The sequence below is a fragment of the Pseudophryne corroboree genome, chromosome 6, assembly GCF_028390025.1.
Source record: "Pseudophryne corroboree isolate aPseCor3 chromosome 6, aPseCor3.hap2, whole genome shotgun sequence".
Taxonomy (NCBI): Eukaryota; Metazoa; Chordata; class Amphibia; order Anura; family Myobatrachidae; genus Pseudophryne; species Pseudophryne corroboree.
In genome coordinates, this window is record NC_086449.1 from 274,799,906 (window position 1) to 274,817,161 (window position 17,256).

At 47.0% G+C, this 17,256-nt stretch overlaps 1 long non-coding RNA gene across 1 annotated transcript in view; it reads right to left on the reverse strand.

The window, feature by feature from the left end:
- Positions 1–1,571: 1,571 nt before the first annotated feature.
- Positions 1,572–17,256, reverse strand: part of LOC134935185 (uncharacterized) — a 62,100-nt gene continuing 46,415 nt past the window's right edge. The window contains exons 2-4 of the long non-coding RNA XR_010179970.1: positions 3,222–3,352; positions 2,356–2,751; positions 1,572–1,854 (exon numbers count right to left, since the gene is read on the reverse strand). This is a non-coding gene — a long non-coding RNA (uncharacterized LOC134935185). The remainder of the gene's footprint in view (positions 1,855–2,355; positions 2,752–3,221; positions 3,353–17,256) is intronic.

A 17,256-nucleotide genomic window follows, 5' to 3' on the forward strand; every position in this document is an offset into this window, starting at 1 on the left:
TAACCTCCACATTTTTGTTCTCCATTTTAAATGTGTGGAATTATATGCCAGTATCAATAGCAATGGCCTACTACTATATTTACTGTGCAAAACTGTCTAAAATGCACCACAGGTATATAATGTAGATGGATAGTATACTTAATGGATGACGAGTGACGAGTGACTGCTATAAGTATATATATAATAAACTGCTGGACACTGTCAGCAAACTGCAAAACTAAAATGCACCACAGGTATAGAATGTAGATGGATACAGGTTGAGTATCCCTTATCCAAAATGCTTGGGACCAGAGGTATTTTGGATATGGGATTTTTCCGTATTTTGGAATAATTGCATACCATAATGAGATATCATGGTAATGGGACCTAAATCTAAGCACAGAATGCATTTATGTTTCATATACACCTTATACACACAGCCTGAAGGTAATTTTAGCCAATATTTTTTATAGCTTTGTGCATTAAACAAAGTGTGTCTACATTCACACAATTCATTTATGTTTCATATACACCTTATACACACAGCCTGAAGGTCATTTAATACAATATTTTTAATAACTTTGTGTATTAAACAAAGTTTGTGTACATTGAGCCATCAAAAAACAAAGGTTTCACTATCTCACTCTCACTCAAAAAAGTCCGTATTTCAGAATATTCCGTATTTCGGAATATTTGGATATGGGATACTCAACCTGTACTAACAGATGTGGTGCATTCTGATACTACGGTATTTAGTGTCACTGGTGCCAGGGGTGCAATGCACACATGCAGCTAGGGGCAGGAAGATGGGTCCCCGGTACCATCAACCTGTCCCTAGCAGCATGTGCATTGTCCGCCTGAAAGCGTTGACACGGTAGTATCAGAATGCACCACATCTGTTGGTATGTACCGGTATAACAAGGGCAGCAGTAAATGAGAATCACCCTACATTTGAAAGAGACTTGTCTCCTCCACCTCCTCCTGATCCCCCTGTGACATCAAGGAGGTCAAAGTTGCAGAGGGGACGGTGGATGTGTGGCTGGTTTGGGAAGGGTTGCTGGTTTGAGGAGGAAATTGGATAGTGGGGGGAAGGGTGGGTGGATGGGGGTGGGGGTTGACGATAATGGGAAGGGTGGCTGGTTTGAGGAGGAGGATGGAAATTGGAGGAAAGGTAGGTGGGTGAGATCTGCGGTTGCGGATAACCGGAATGGTAGCTGGGATGCGGAGGAGGATAAGTACTGGAGGAAGGGTAGGTGGGTGGTGAACTGAAGGTAAAAGGGAGATGAGGAGCAGGTGCTTGCATGAACATTCCACTCTGATGTCAGTTGCCCTGTGAGTGTTTTGTACAAAACCTGTGACACCAGGTGCATGCTGCTTGGAAACCTTACGCATGGTTTTACTAACATATGACGCAAAGTCATCAAATTCATCAGGTTTCCATAGCAGCTGTGAACGGGCCTCCAATTGTAGCAGGTCTTCAACAAATTTGTTTTTTCCGTGGCTTCCTCCTGGCACCCTGTCGCTTTGGAGATTTTAGTTCCTCTGGTGATGTGTTGTTGAGGTCGGGGGTATGGTTCACTACAAGCGTGGAAGAATGGAAAACTATTGCCAAGGACTTTAACAGACGCTGGAATTACCCAAACTGTGGTGGTGCGATAGACAGGAAACATGTGCGCATCACCAAACCCACCAACAGCATGTCAGACTATTTCAATTATAAAGGCTACTTTAGCATTGTTCTCATGGCGGTGGTCAATGCAGACTATGAATTTATTTTCCTGGATGTTGGGAAAAATGGTTGTTGCTCAGATGGTGGATCCTTGAAAAATACATGCTTCTATGATAGGCTTACCACCAACTCCATTCATCAGCCGCCTATTGAGCAAACAAAGAATTAGCTGGGATTTGTGTTTGTGGCAGATGAGACCTTCACACTGCACGAACACATAATGAAGCCCTACCCGGAAAGAGTCCTGAACCATGATAGGCGCATTTTCAACTACCGCCTTTCTAGGGCCCATCGGTTTGCTGAGAATGCATTTGGCATTCTCAGCAACCGGTTCAGGATCTTCCACTGACCCATCAACTTGAGGGTGGACAAAATAGACTGTGTCATAACAGCATACAGTATACTGCACAACATGTTCCAACGCAAGACCACAAGGCAAATGCCTTTGCTCCCGGCAGGACCGGAAGACCCCAACCAGCCATTGGGGAAAGTGCAGATTTCATCGGTGGGACCACCTGCAGTAACCTTACGCGGCACTGCAAGGGCAGAAGAGGTCAGTGAAAATGATAATGCCTTTTTCAATGGGGAAGGAGCTGTGGCATGGCAGGAAGAATATATTAGCTAAGAAAAATTTATAAGCAACTTACCCCTTCGGCTACCTCCACATCCAGACTTCCCTCCTCGGGCTCTACCATCACCACTAGGGACTCCTTAACTGACCGTTTCTCCAGGAGGAAGTTTAGTTCATTGTAATACCACAGCTGCGGCTCATAGACCTTGTCTGCACCGGCCCCTGACCTTTTCGACTCCTCCACCTTGCGGTTCTCTTTTACGAACACTGTCTTTATATTCGCAATTTACTTCCGGACCCAGGTCACTGAGGCCCCAGAGAAGGTGGGCTTGGAGTACTCCTCCAGGCAGTTGTAAGCAGCCTCCCTCTTCTGATAGTTGCTGTAGTCCGGTGAGGACGTCAGCCAGAGACACTCCTTCCCACGGTACAGGCTGATAAAGCCTAATAGAAAATCGCGGCTCTCATAGGACATCTGCAGAATGCAAAAAAAGGAAATGAATAAACATGAAAAAAGTTCCATTATTCTGGTTAAATAAAGTTTGTTTTCTAGTTACTGCTGTGAGAGTTATCTGAAATATGTTGTGATAAAACACTGGTGTGCAGGGTGCAGCAGTAAAATGGTGGGCATTAGCTTGCAGTAGGGCAGCATAAAGGCAGGCAGGGCGCGGCTAGTGCCTTGCAGTGGTGCAGCATTTTGGGCAGTGGGCCAGCATAATTGCGGACAGTGGCTTGCAGTGGGGCAGCATTTTGAGCAGTGGGCCAGTATAATGGTGGGTAGATAAGCATATTGGTGGGCAGTGGAGCAGCATAATGGTGGACAGGGCGTGGCCAGCAATTCGGGCAGTGGGTCAGTATAATGGTGGGTAGAGAAGCATAATGGTGGGCAGTGGTGGTAAAATAGCATAATAATCATTGGTGGCCAGTGGTGTATAGCCTGCCTACCTTTTCTGCTGTTTGGGAGCTCAGAAGCGTGCTTACAGCCTCCTCTCTAGTCATGTGCACAGTGGGTGGAAGAGGAGTGGCCAGGAAGTCGGCTCCTATCTTCACAGATCGCACATCGCAGTGTGATAAATCTAAAATGATAAAAAACAGCATGCGATCGCACTGCAATTCGATAAATATTAAGTGCAGCACATAATATCTTGAGACACGACATTCGACTGACGTGCCCACGCACCACGTCGCATGGTACCTAAAATGTGCATACAATTCTGCGATTATCTCACAGATGCGGTCGAAATCTGAGGATTGTACCTGATATCTCACAAGTGTATGGGGTGCATTAGGATGACTTTAAATTCCTCCCTAGTTTCCTACTAGATCCTGTTCTGTGTTTACCTCAATAATAATGAAAATCATATAACACTAACGTTTAACATCGACAAAAAAGAGGTGAACTTTTTGGATCTTACCATTTATATTGAAGACGGTCTGATTAAAACAAAATTTTTTATCAAACCTACTGACTCAAGATCTTATATTAACAGATCAAGTTGCCACCATGACAGCTGGTTGAATAGTGTTCCTGTCAGCCAGTTTAAGAGATTACGACGTAATTGTACAGATCAATCAGTCTTTAAGGCACAGGCCTCATCTATGGAGGAAAGGTTTATTAATTGTGGTTATGCTAAGGGACCTGTAGGGAAATCACTAGAAGAAGTTGCCATATTGGATAGGACAGATCTACTAACCACTAAGAAGAAAAATAAAGAGACAGACAATAGATTCAAATGGGCATTTATTTCTGACTATTCTTCTCAATATAAGAAAGTCCAAAACATTCTGAAGAAACACTGGCCAATACTTAAAAAAGATCCAGTTATTGGAATGGATCTACCAGATAGGCCGACATGTATATATAGGAAGGCACCAAATTTGCAATCTAAATTGGTACATAGCTTCCATCAACAGCCCCTGTGGGACCTAGAATAACATCAGAAGGTTTCTACAGGTGTGGTTCCTGTATTGCCTGTAAAACCATTCCTAATAACTTCGGGAATAAAAAAAACGAAATTATCATTAATGAAAGAAAACTTATTATTAAGGGGTTTATCACATGTCATTCCGTCAGTGTAATCTATGGCGTTGAATGTACGTGTGGTAAATTTTATATTGGACGTACTAGCAGAGCTTTGAAAGTAAGATTGGGAGAGCACTTCAGGAACATAAAAAAAGGGTTGGAAACCCATGCTCTCTCAGCCCATTTCAAAAAAATGCATGGCTGTGACCTTAGAGAAATAAGGAATTTTTATGCCCTTAAACAAGTGAAGCCTGATATTAGAGGAGGTGATTTATCACAAAAATTAGCTAGAACTGAGATGCAAACTATTTTTAAGTTTAAAACTTTAGAACCAGGAGGTCTCAATAAAGATTTCGAGACCAAATGGTTCCTTTGAGTTTGAATAATCAATTAAGATGTTGTGGCATTTAGTAGATATGAAATTATTTTACGAATCTAATTGGTTTTTATTCTTGTATTTTATGTATATATGATTTGGCTACAACAAAATGGCTCCGCGGAATGAGATCTCTAACAGTACATGATCCCTGCATTTCCGGTGAGGGGTGTCGTGGACGTGAATTATAAGCATGTACGCTCACGCTAGCGGGACTTCCGTATTCCGGTCAGGTGACTTCAGCTATCCGCGTCACTTCCGGTGATGGGACGCCGCATCAAGACGGGCGTTGACGATTTAGCATTACAGGTCCCACGTCACTTCCGGTTTCGGAGAACGTAGAGAGACGGACAAGGAAACCCTCTCTCAAAAGAAAACAGCTATCTGGACCGCATTAATAAAGCCTATGACCACTTCCGCAGGAACTGAATACATGCTATTGGAGGACGATTTCGGGCGGGAAATAGGTTTCCAAAGAAAATCGGGAATACATGGAATGGACTTTTCTCATTACTGTTTTTTATTAGGTGTTTAGGCTTTTTAGTGACTAGGTGATCCATGTCTGGCATTAGGTTTTAGATTAATTAGGATCCTGGGAGGATAAATACTTAGGGCCTACTGCTACCATCTACACCTTGAGGAAGATAACCTGTGTTATCGAAACGCGTCGGTGAGTGTAGCAGGACTCTGGTGGACCTCTTGCCTGGCTGGGGACGATTACTCCTGGGGACGCCTGGTAGTTATCCAAAACAAAACGCTTTTGTCTACTTCGGTAGACCACTCAGTCTGGTGAGAATCCATCTTTTAGACAATATATGTTGTTTGTGGAAATACATTTTTAATGGTAATACACTATCCTAGTGTTATTTCCTTCACATATGTCAAATTGGTTGAATAAGGAAAAACCATCTATGCAGTAAACAGACTCAGAATATTTCCAAGTCGGTGATCCGCTCCATAAAAAGCGAATTTGTCTACTATCAGTAGACCACCTCTTCTGGTACAAGTCTGGACCTTTTATCCATTTATTGTGTACTTTACTGTTGTCACAGTATTACGCTATGTCTGTGTTATGTTCTATCTTTCAAGGGCAATCATCCCTATAAACATTGAGATTGAACATCCACCTGACGATCTATTAAGAAGCGCCTTAAGATAAAGGGTGGTAAATTATTTATTCCAGTGTATGTTTTTGAAGTATTGGTGATACTTTTAACCACCCCTTGTGTTGGCTGCTGAGCGCACTGATTGTTATCAACCATATACATAAGAATTTTTGCAGTAAAGTACAAGAAGAGGCCGGGGCCAGGGCCATCTTGACAGGATTGTAGGCCCTGGCAAAGCAATGCACTGGGGACTGTACCCAACTGTTTACAGGAACAAATTAAAAAAACAAAAACATAACACACCCCTCCTGTTGCTCTGAGCCATCTCTGCACATGCTTCCATACAGTGAATGGCGGTCAGCTCTCTGATTTGTGACTCCGCTAACACCAAACCCCCCAACCCCTGAGTATACCTGTGGCCGGCCGATGGTGGTGCCATTTTTCCAGTGATATCTTCAGGAAGATGACGTTGCACATAGAAAGCAAAATCTTTGATCTCTAATGACCAGAATCACCTTCTCATATATTACTGGGAAGATGGTGCTGGCCCGGGAAGGAAGGACCCTCTCTCAGATCAAGTAAGGTAGGAAGCGGGTGCCCTCTCCCTTGCCCCTCCCCTCTGTTAAAATGACAACCCCCCCCCCCCCCCCCACCTGTTGTGGAGCACACGGGCTCTTTAGGCTCTCTACGGCCCTGCCTGCACCTCCTATCTCAGCTTCCCCTCTGGCATCTCCCAGGCAGCTTGGCTAAAACAATCAGTAACTATGGTCGACATTGTAGAGTTCCAGTTTACTAGATTTTTATTTCTCTCTGACAGCAACTGCCTATATCGACATCTTCCATTCAGAATCTCTTAGCTCCTCTCTAGTAGAATGACCTGTGTACGTTTCTGTACCATAATTTGCAGCATTGCTTGTTGGCCGGACATAGACATGCATTGATTTATTTTCAATGCTTTATAGCATACAGAGGAACACTGTTAAAAGTAATTACGTCTAGCTAATTTTCTTACATGTATTGCTCTATTCTAAAGTAAACCTCTATACACATTTTAGAAAATGTGCAGGCTAAAAACATATTTCTTACACTGTCCAACTACGTGAAAGCACTTTATTTAAATAAGCATAATAACAAAGTTATTCACATTAGACATAAGTGTACCTTTCTGGGAGATAATTGTATGAAGCAGTGTGAAGTGGAGAGTAAACACAGTAGATGAAGGGGAATAGAAAGTCTAGACTAGGCACGATGATACAAAAGAAAGTCATAACCTGCCTTTTAGAGAAGTCTGGTCTACAGCAGTCTTCAGTTGTAGAATTTGGAAGTGATGGTTTATTCATGAAGCTTGCTGATGTGTGGCTACATACTGAAAATTCTGCTGATGGAAACCCTTCCTGAGAAACAGACCAGAATCTCCTTATGAAGGTGACCTCTGCGGGAAAGCACAAAAGTGCTAAGGCAGCAGCTTTAGGTGAGGGCATGTAATACCTGCATGTCGTTAAACCTGAGGTTTATTTCATACATAAAAAGGCAGTTATTGCCACTACTAAGTATGCCTGTAATTATAGATATAACACACATATACTACATTGTGATAGATTTGTATTTCAAAATAATGTGAACAGGTTTTATTACTTATTTTAGTCATGGGTATTTGAAGACCTGGAAGCATCAACTGGAACTGCTTGAAACAAAAGTCATTGTGGGACGCAGTAGGTGAGAAGTGGGACTCCCGTCTGGGAGATCCTGGAGGGGGAGGTCCCCGGGGCAACTGCATTGTGTGTGGTGCCGTGAATCACAGCATCACTGGGCCCACTGGAGGCTGGGTCACAATCGCAACCCTACCTTGCCTGCGACACTGCAGTAGCAGACACGGTATAGGAGGGTTGTCTACATTCCTGGGATTCCCAGAGAGCTCCCCAAAAGTCAGACATTCAGTAAGAGTAGGCAAATAAGACTATGATATGGCTCCATGGAAGCAGGAAGAGGCCAGCTGTAGTTGTGAATACAATTATTTGGGCAGTGTCAAAAAGAGCAGACCACACTGATCACTTGTGGTGCGCATTAGTCACCTTACAAATGAATGCGCTATTGTTAGTTTTTTTAGATTATCAATACTTTGTTATAGTATTATACTCTAATCCAATATCACTGCCACCCCTCTGCATATTACGTCAAGTGAGAGCCCTTAATCTTAGGTATAGGCTGGTGCAGCACTGCATCTCTACATCTACACAGTTAATAATGGTCATAGCCCTACTGGTATCAGAATACAAATAGCATAAATGTTCTATCTCTCCTCAGATTTCTACCCACATTTTTAGTATAAACTCCTAAATCAGACTCTTATTCCAAACAACCAGATATATGAAGACTAGTGCAGAGGTAAAAAATGTTTTGTGCTCAAGCAAATAATAGGATTTTAATACCTACCGGTAAATCCTTTTCTCCTAGTCTGTAGAGGATGCTGGGGTCCACTTCAGTACCATGGGGTATAGACGGTTCCGCAGGAGCCATGGGCACTTTAAGACTTTTCAAGGGTGTGAACTGGCTACTCCCTCTATGCCCCTCCTCCAGACCTCAGTTATAGGAACTGTGCCCATGGAGACGGACATTTCGAGGAAAGGATTTACTTTCATACTAATGGTGAGATTCATACCATCTCACATCCCAACCATGCCGCACAACATGGCATTCAACATGACACACGCCAACAGGCATGAACCATTTACAGCAAAATGCTGAAAACAAATGAAACACAACTTGTGTAACTATAAAGAACAAACTGCAGGTAAAGTACGCACTGGGTCGGGTGCCCAGCATCCTCCACGGACTAGGAGAAAAGGATTTACCGGTAGGTATTAAAATCCTATTTTCTCATATGTCCTAGAGGATGCTGGGGTCCACTTTAGTACCATGGGGTTATACCAAAGCTCCAGTACGGGCGGGAGAGTGCGGATGACCCTGCAGTACCAATTGACCGAACTTGAGGTCCTCATCGGCCAAGGTGTCAAACTTATAAAATTTAGCAAATGTGTTTGGACCCTGACCAAGTAGCTGCTCAGCAAAGTTGTAAAGCCGAGACGCCCCGGGCAGCCGCCCAGGATGAGCCCACTTTCCTAGTAGAATGGGCCTTCACCGACTTCGGTACTGGCAAGCCTGCCGTAGAATGAGCGTGCTGAATTGTCCCTCTGATCCAGCGCGCAATAGTCTGCTTAGAAGCAGGACACCCAATCTTGTTGGGAGCATACAGGACTAACAGAGCCTCTGTTTTCCATAATCGAGCTGTTCTTGCAACATACATCTTCAAAGCTCTGACCACATCTGAGACTGTGACTCAGTGAAAGTGTCAGTAGCTACTGGCACCACAATAGGTTGGTTTATGTGGAAGGACGAAACCACCTTTGGAAGATATTGTTGACGAGTTCTTAACTCTGCCCTATCTTCATGGAAGATCAGGTAAGGGCTCTTGTGACAAAAGGCCCCCAACTCAGACACCCGCCTTGCGGATGCCAAGGCCAAAAGCATCACCACTTTCCAAGTGAGAAACTTCAATTCTATCTCCTGCAGAGGTTCAAACCAATCTGATTGAAAGAACTGCAACACCACATTAAGGTCCCATGGTGCCACTGGAGGCACAAATGGAGGCTGGATGTACAGAACCCCTTTCACGAACGTCTGAACTTCTGGAAAGGAGGCCAATTGTTTTTGAAAGAAAACTGATAAGGCCGAAATCTGGACCTTGCTTGACCCCAATCTAAGGCCCGCATCCACACCAGCCTGCAGAAAATGGAGAAAACGTCCCAACTGAAACTCTTCCGTAGGAGCCTTCTTGGATTCACACCAAGACACATATTTTCTCCAAATACGGTGGAAATGTTTAGACGTTATTCCTTTCCTGGCCTGAATAAGAGTGGGGATGACTTCCTTGGGAATACCCTTTCGGGCTAGGATCCGACGCTCAACAGCCATGCCGTCAAACGTAGCCATGGTAAGTCTTGATACACACACGGCCCCTGCTGTAGTAGGTCCTCTCGAGGAGGAAGAGGCCGAGGATCTTCTATGAGCAACTCCTTAAGATCTGGATACCAAGCCCTTCTTGGCCAGTCTGGGGCAATGAAGATTGCTCAAACTCTTGTTGTACTAATTATTTTGAGAACTTTTGGAATCAGTGGAAGTGGAGGGAAAACATATACCGACCGAAACACCCACTGGGTCATTAGTGCATCCACTGCTATTGCTTGAGGGTCTCTCGACCTGGAACAATATCTCTGAAGCTTCTTGTTTAGACGAGATGCCATCATGTCTACTTGAGGAACTCCCCAAAGACTTGTCACCTCTGCGAAGACTTCTTGGTGGTGGCCCCACTCTCCTGGATGGAGATTGTGTCTGCTGAGGAAGTCTGCTTCCCAGTTGTCCACTCCCGGAATGAAAATTGCTGACAGAGCTCTAACATGTCTTTCTGCCCAGAGAAGAATCCTTGTCACCTCTGCCATTGCCGCTCTGCTTTTCATTCCGCCTTGCCTGTTTATGTACGCGACTGCTGTTACGTTGTCCGACTGGATCTGCACGGGATCTTGAAGAAGATGTACCGCTTGTAGAAGGCCGTTGTAAATGGCTCTCAATTCCAGAACGTTTATGTGAAGGCTGACTTCCTGACTTGACCATTTTCCTTGAAAGCTTTCCCCCTATGTGACAGCTCCCCAGCCTCGGAGACTTGCATCTGTGGTTATTAGGACCCAGTCGTGAATCCCAAACCTGCGTCCCTCTAGTAGGTGAGAACTGTGTAGCCACCACAGGAGCAAAATCCTGGCTTTGGGGGACAGGATTATTTTCCGGGTGCATGTGTAGGTGGGATCCGGACCACTTGTCCAACAGGTCCCACTGGAATACTCTGGCATGAAATCAGCCAAACTGTATGGCCTCGTAGGCCACTACCATTTTCCCCAACAACCGAATGCATTGATGGATCGACACGCTTGTTGGTTTCAATATTTGTTTAACCATTCTCTGGATTTCCAGAGCCTTTTCCACTGGAAGAAATACTCTCCGTACTTCTGTGTCCAGAATCATCCCTTAAAAAGGACAATCTTGTCGTCGGTTCCAACTGCGACTTTGGAAAATTCATGATCCAACCGTGTTGTTGGAGTATTGACCGGGAGCAAAGCCGGTCCTAGGCATAGGCAAATGCCTAGGGCATTTGGCATGCCTAGGGGCACAAGCTGCTTCTGCTGATTAAAATGATATGCGGCATGCCTATATTCTGTGTGTGACTGTAGCTGTATCTCTTTACAAAATGCTACATTACAGTGTATTCCTGGAAATCACTGTAACGTAGCATTTCGTATGCAGATACAGCCACAGTAGCACACAGAATACAGGCATGCTGCATATCATTTTAATCAGCAGAAGCTGCTTGTGCATCCTAGCCACATAGTAATGAAAATAAGACGCATTTTCGTCAAAAAGGGCACCTGACGTTAACAGAGCAGCCAGCTGACTCATGCCAGGCATCTCCTGCTACATGGTGTATTAAGGCAAGATGTATGAGGACATATCTGTATCCACTCCAGAGGCAGAGGTCACAGTGTTAGCAGCCATATGAGTGCTGTGTGCAGGTGGTTGGTTGTGCAGTAGTGTTCGGCATATGTGTAAGGGGCATTATGTGTATAAGGCAGTGGTTCCCAAACTTTTTTGAATCACGGCGCCCCAGAATATCAGAATTTTTTTCACGGCACCCATAGGCCAAAAATTTCTTATTGAGAAATAAATATTACATTAACTAGATCATGTTTATAGGTCATCCTTAGGGTCAGTTGTGTGGTGAGGGACAAGATTTGCTTCTGTTTGGCCACATATTTTATGACTGGCAGCCACCAGCACTGGTTTTGCCTATTATATTGACCATGAATAATTTGAATTGGTCCTGGACCACCAACCCAGGGCACCCCTGCAAGTGTCCCGAGGCACCCCAGGGAGCCACGGCACACAGTTTGGGAACCTCTGGTATAAGGGCATTAATAAAGAGTGAGGAGTGATGGTGCTGGGAAACGGGTGCAGGATCAGAGGCAGAACTAGCGGCGGTGCTAGAGGGCACCAGCCAAAATCTTGCCTAGGGCATCATATTGGTTAGGGCCGGCTCTGACCGGGAGAGTGCGATGTTCTGCACCAACTGTTCCCTGGATCTCGCTTTTATCAGGAGATCGTCCAGATAAGGAATTATATTGACTCCTTTTTAACGAAGGCGGACCATCATCTCCGCCATCACCTTGGTGAATACCCTCGGTGCCGTGGAGAGTCCGAACGGCAACATCTGAAACTGGTAATGGCAATCCTGTACTGCGAATCTCAGATAAGCTTGGTGAGGAGGATAAATGGGAACATGCAAGTAAGCATCTTTTATGTCTACTGACACCATGAAGTCCCCCTCTTCCAGACTGGAAATCACTACCCTCAGGGATTCCATCTTGAACTTGAATCTTTTCAGGTAGAGATTCAGATTTTGCAGGTTTAAAATCGTCTGACCGAGCCGTCTGGCTTCGGAACTACGAAGAGGCTTGAATAAAAAACTTTCTCCTAACTGTGCCAAGGGTACCAGGACAATGACCTGATCCTGACATAATTTTTGAATTGCCGTTGTTACTGCCTCTCTTCCCGGAAGAGAAGCTGGCAAGGTCGATTTGAAAAATGGGCATGGGGGGACGTCTTGAAACTCTAGTTTGTACCCATGGGACACTATTTGTAAGACCCATTGGTCCAGGCCAGATTGAATTCAGATTTGGCTGAAAAGTTTCATACGTGCTCCCACCCGAGCGGACTCCCGCAAGGGAGCCCCAGCGTTATGCTGCAGAATTGGCAGAAGCAGGGGTGGATTTCTTCTCCTGCGATCCGGGAGACGCTGCAGATTTCTTTCCTTTTCCCCTTCCCCTACCTGCAAAAAAGTGGGAACCTTTGGCCTTTTTGTATTTGTTGGGCCGAAAGGACTGTATGTGAGAGTGATGTGTCTTTTTCGCCGGTGTAGGAGCATAAGGCAAGAATGTTGAATTACCTGCGGTAGCCGCCGAGACTAACGCATCCAGCCCATCACCAAACAAGGCCTCACCTTTATACGGGAGAGCCTCCATATTTCTTTTGGAATCTGCATCTGCATTCCACTGGCAAATCCACAAAGCCCTCCGAGCCGATACTGCCATGGTAGCGGTTCTTGATCCCAAGAAACCAATATATTTCATGGTTTCTAGTACGTACGCAGCAGCATCTTTGATATGATCTAACGTTAGGAGTATCTCGTCTCCATCTATTGTGTCAATGTCTAATGACAAGTTTTCTGACCACTTTTCAATAGCCCTACTCACCCACGCACAGACAATGGTAGGCCTGAGTAGTGTCCCATTGGCCACATCAATAGATCACCTCACTCACTTGCGGTCTGTCGGCTCCTTAAGTGAAGCCATTCCAGACGCAGGGAGAAACACCTTTTCTCTTTTATGAGAGGGCCCTGTCTAAAATGCGGGGTGACTCCCACATTTTGGAAAAAGGTAAGCTGCCTGAATTTCTTTTGGGAATCTGAAATTTCTTTTCAGGTTAAATCAGTCTCCCTCCAAGAGACTGTTCAACTCCTGAGGTGGAGGGAAAATTACATTACTTCTTTACTAAAGTAAACCCTCTCCTTGTGGTAAAAGAGGGGGCTTCATAACTTCTAACACCGCGTGTGGCCGGAGAGACCCCCAGCCCACGTGGACAATGGGCGCTGCAGCACTGAAGGGGTTAACCCCTAGTGCCCGGCGCCATGTTGCGGACAATAGGCGCTTGGCGTCACTGTTAAATGTACTAACGGCGCTGGCGCAGACTGTTTAAAAATATGTTTAATGATGTGTCTTAACATGTCATATGTAGTGCTCTGTGCACAATTGCAGGAATGCATGTTTAAATGTATTTATATTTAAGATGTGGTCACCTGTATTTTAAAGGAAAAATTCACTTACTATAGATGTCTGAATAATCATCTCCTGTCAGTAGGAAGTAGGAAGTGGCATGCTAATGTCCCTGCCCTAGCAGAGAGGTGTGAATGACAAAACCTTTTGATGTGTAAGTTCCTTAGAGAGCGGTGTTACTGACGGGGAATCTCCTTATCCCATATGTAAAGTAGTTTACCCCCCTGTGGTACTGTGTGGAAATGTGACATAAAAAGGAGGCCTGCGTGCCTCCAGATTGTATTATACCATCTTCATTCTGCTGGAACATCTTGCTGTATGCTGTTGCCCCTAGCAATAGGGAAGAGTCTTTTTTAAGGCTATTATTGAGCAAATAAACATCTCATCTGCCTCAAGATTGCTTCATCCTCCGGCTGTCCAGGGAAGCACCTAACGTCTCCAAGTTCCGCCTTCCGCCAGCTACCGGTAGAGGCCTAGCAAGTGGCTAGTGGGGATTCGTCAACACCACACAGGTGTGGTAAGGCAGTGCGTCGGCACATACAGAGCAGAACCGTGGTTCCAAACGCCACGGCAGGTTAGGAGTTTGGTGGTGGCAGCATAAACCCGCCCACAACGCAGTGGGTGGAGTCAGTAACAGGCGGTTACTGACGGTAAGCGGGAATCCCCTATGGGGTCAGGCCTTGTGTGACCTGACCCTCCATTCTGTGCGCAGGAGACGGGACGCGAAAGCGGCGAGTGCTTTCGTACGGGACCGTCCTGTCACAGAAATTGGTGGCAGCGGTGGGATAATCCCAGGCGGCTTTTCATCACCCGATTGGAGAAGCCGAGTTACTCAGGGGAGGAGTAACTGCAGTGCAGGAAAACGCACAAGATGGCAGAATTTAGCAGAATGTCCAAGGATGATCTGGAGATCGTGTGCCAGGAGAAGGGTGTGGATATCCCTTTCAACGCGTCCAGAAGCGTCATGAAGGCGGCGCTCATGAGCGTGGAGGAGTCCCATCGGGCGGAGGTGGAAAGCACTGACGGCATCAGCATCGCAGAGGACGGCCCAACAGTGGACCTTCGTAAGGAACCGGTCAGACCCACAAGCCCCGCCCTCTCTCACAGCAGCAATGTTTCCCAGCAATCCCTAGCAGGGCCAGGATCCCAACGTCCCAGGGGGACGGTCCGGATACCCTAGCAGATCGGCTAGCAGATTTGGGGGAAAGGGCAATGGAGCAAGAATGCATTCTTGTCATTCGGATGTGGCATGCGGAGCGGGCACCACAGGCCGTGGTACCCCGGGAGCCGTTGTCAGCTGTTGTACACAGATCAGGACGCATTCAGTTTGCCAACTTTGCAGACAGTGATGGGGACATTGATGGACATTTACAAGTTTTTGAAAGGACTTGTAAACTACACGATTTACCCAAGTCGGAGTGGGTGAGACACCTTGTGCCCACTCTGCATGGAGAGGCCTTGGAGGCCTATCGAGGAGTGGCCACGGAGGACTGTGGGGACTACGACGAAGTCTCACGGGCCCTCCTCCAGCGATTCTTCATCACTCCAGAGTCTTACAGGAAGAAGTTCAGAGACTTGCCCAAGAATCCTAGCAGCACCCATGAGCAGTTCGCCACCCAGCTGCGGCAGTATGTGGTGAAGGATTCTGAAGCCACTACATGGGACGCACTGATTGACTTGATCTGCAGGGAGCAGTTCTACCGCAGGTGTGCCCCAGAAGTGAAGGAGTGGGTGCTAGACCGGGAGCCACCCAGCTTAAAGATGGCTGCCCAGTTAGCAGACAAGTATATGGCAATTCGGCCACAGGGGCAGAAGCGCCCCGCCAGCAGCCAGCTCCAAAAGACTGTACCATCAGGGGGACACCCCTCTTCAGCTCATCGCCCCCCAAAGCAAGCATCTTCCAACCCGGGTGCTCTTGGCCAGCAACCGCACCGCAGCATCCCTGCAACTGATCAGAGATCATCGGTGCCACGACTGGAGAAGAAGTGCTACGGCTGTGTGAAAATCAGACATCTGAGGATGAACTGTCCTGCATCCCAAGCACCCCAGACTCGTGCCCCAAATCCGAGTGCTGGAGCCCGGCTTGCTTGTTTGACGAGTGGAGATGTGCCTACAGAGACTGTTCCCCCTCCAGTCAGTCCGATGGAGTGTGGCGAGAGACAGGTGCACTCTGCGGAGAGAGTCACCTGCATGGCCAAACAGCCCCTACATAATATGTGGAGGCACCTGCAGCCGGTCCACGTGAGATCCCTGCAGGGGGAAGGCCAAAGAGACTCCGGGGCCTCAATCACTGTGGTGAGCCCCCATCTTATAGATCCTGCTGCAGTATTGCAGGGTCGCACTGCCAAGGTCACCCTGGCAGATGGAACAGAGAAAGAGGTTCCCATGGCAAGAGTCTACCTGGACTGGGGAGCTGGACCAGAGTTGCGAGAAGTTGCCATCATGGATGGTCTCCCAACTGATGTGGTCCTAGGAAATGACCTGGGTGGTGGTATCGTCACCACGTTTGCTGGCGCCATTCCCCAGAGTCAAGTTCCACAACCACCGTTGACATCAGCTACTCCAGCACAGCACAGCCCAGAGGAAAAGACTACAGCTGCTAGACAACTGCCAGCACAGCCAACCACAGCATCAACCAGCCCAGAGGAAAAGATTACAGCGGCTAGATCGGCACATCGACCCCGCATGACTTTTGCCTCTGGTATGCCTACGTCCCCTAGCAACGCAGAGGATGTCGGTTCCAGCTCGTTTGATCCTGTGGGGGTGCCCAATGATGCTCCTGACCCAAGTGGTTTGCCAACTTTGGCGGTGAGTATGAGAAACCACACTGACTTTTCCATGACTGACCCCTACCAGACTGACCCTAGTAGTCCCCACCTAGATCCCCCTGTAGAGTGTCCCAATTTACGAGAGATTGAGGGCCACAGGCAGGAGTTTAGGGAGGCTCAACTCTCTGACCCATCCCCGAAAGGCATGAGGCGCCACTCTGGCAGCGGCCTTGACAGGTTTGGGGCAGGAAGTTTGACCTGGCGGGAAGGGTTAAGGTACAGGGTAGACAGGAAAGTGGGAGGGGATAGACCAGATAGGGAATGTGTCCAACTGGTCCCCCCAGGGAACTTTCCTGCGCAACCGGTGTCGGTTGCCAGCGAAACCCCTTTGGGCAGTAACCCTGAGATAGGCCGTACCCTGAAGTGCCTGACACAGTGCTTACCCTGGTCTGGAATGTCGGATGACGCCCAGACCAACTGTAAGGCTGGTGCCATGCGTTGGCAGCTGGGGCACTCCAGCAGTTGTGTTGTCTCTGGGCCTCTGCCCATAGGGGAACCCTTGCAGCAAGTTGCTGTGGACATAGCAGGTCCCCTGCCTGTGCGCAGTAGATCGGGGAAGACACGCAGCCTCCCTGTAGTGGATGCCACACAGGATCCAGAGGCTGGTGGTCTGGCCGCCATCACTGTGGCACAGGTCGCGGACGAGGAGGAAGGAGTAGGCCTAGGTGACAGGGTAGGTTTCCCGAGTCATAGGTCGACAGAGGAGGATTGGA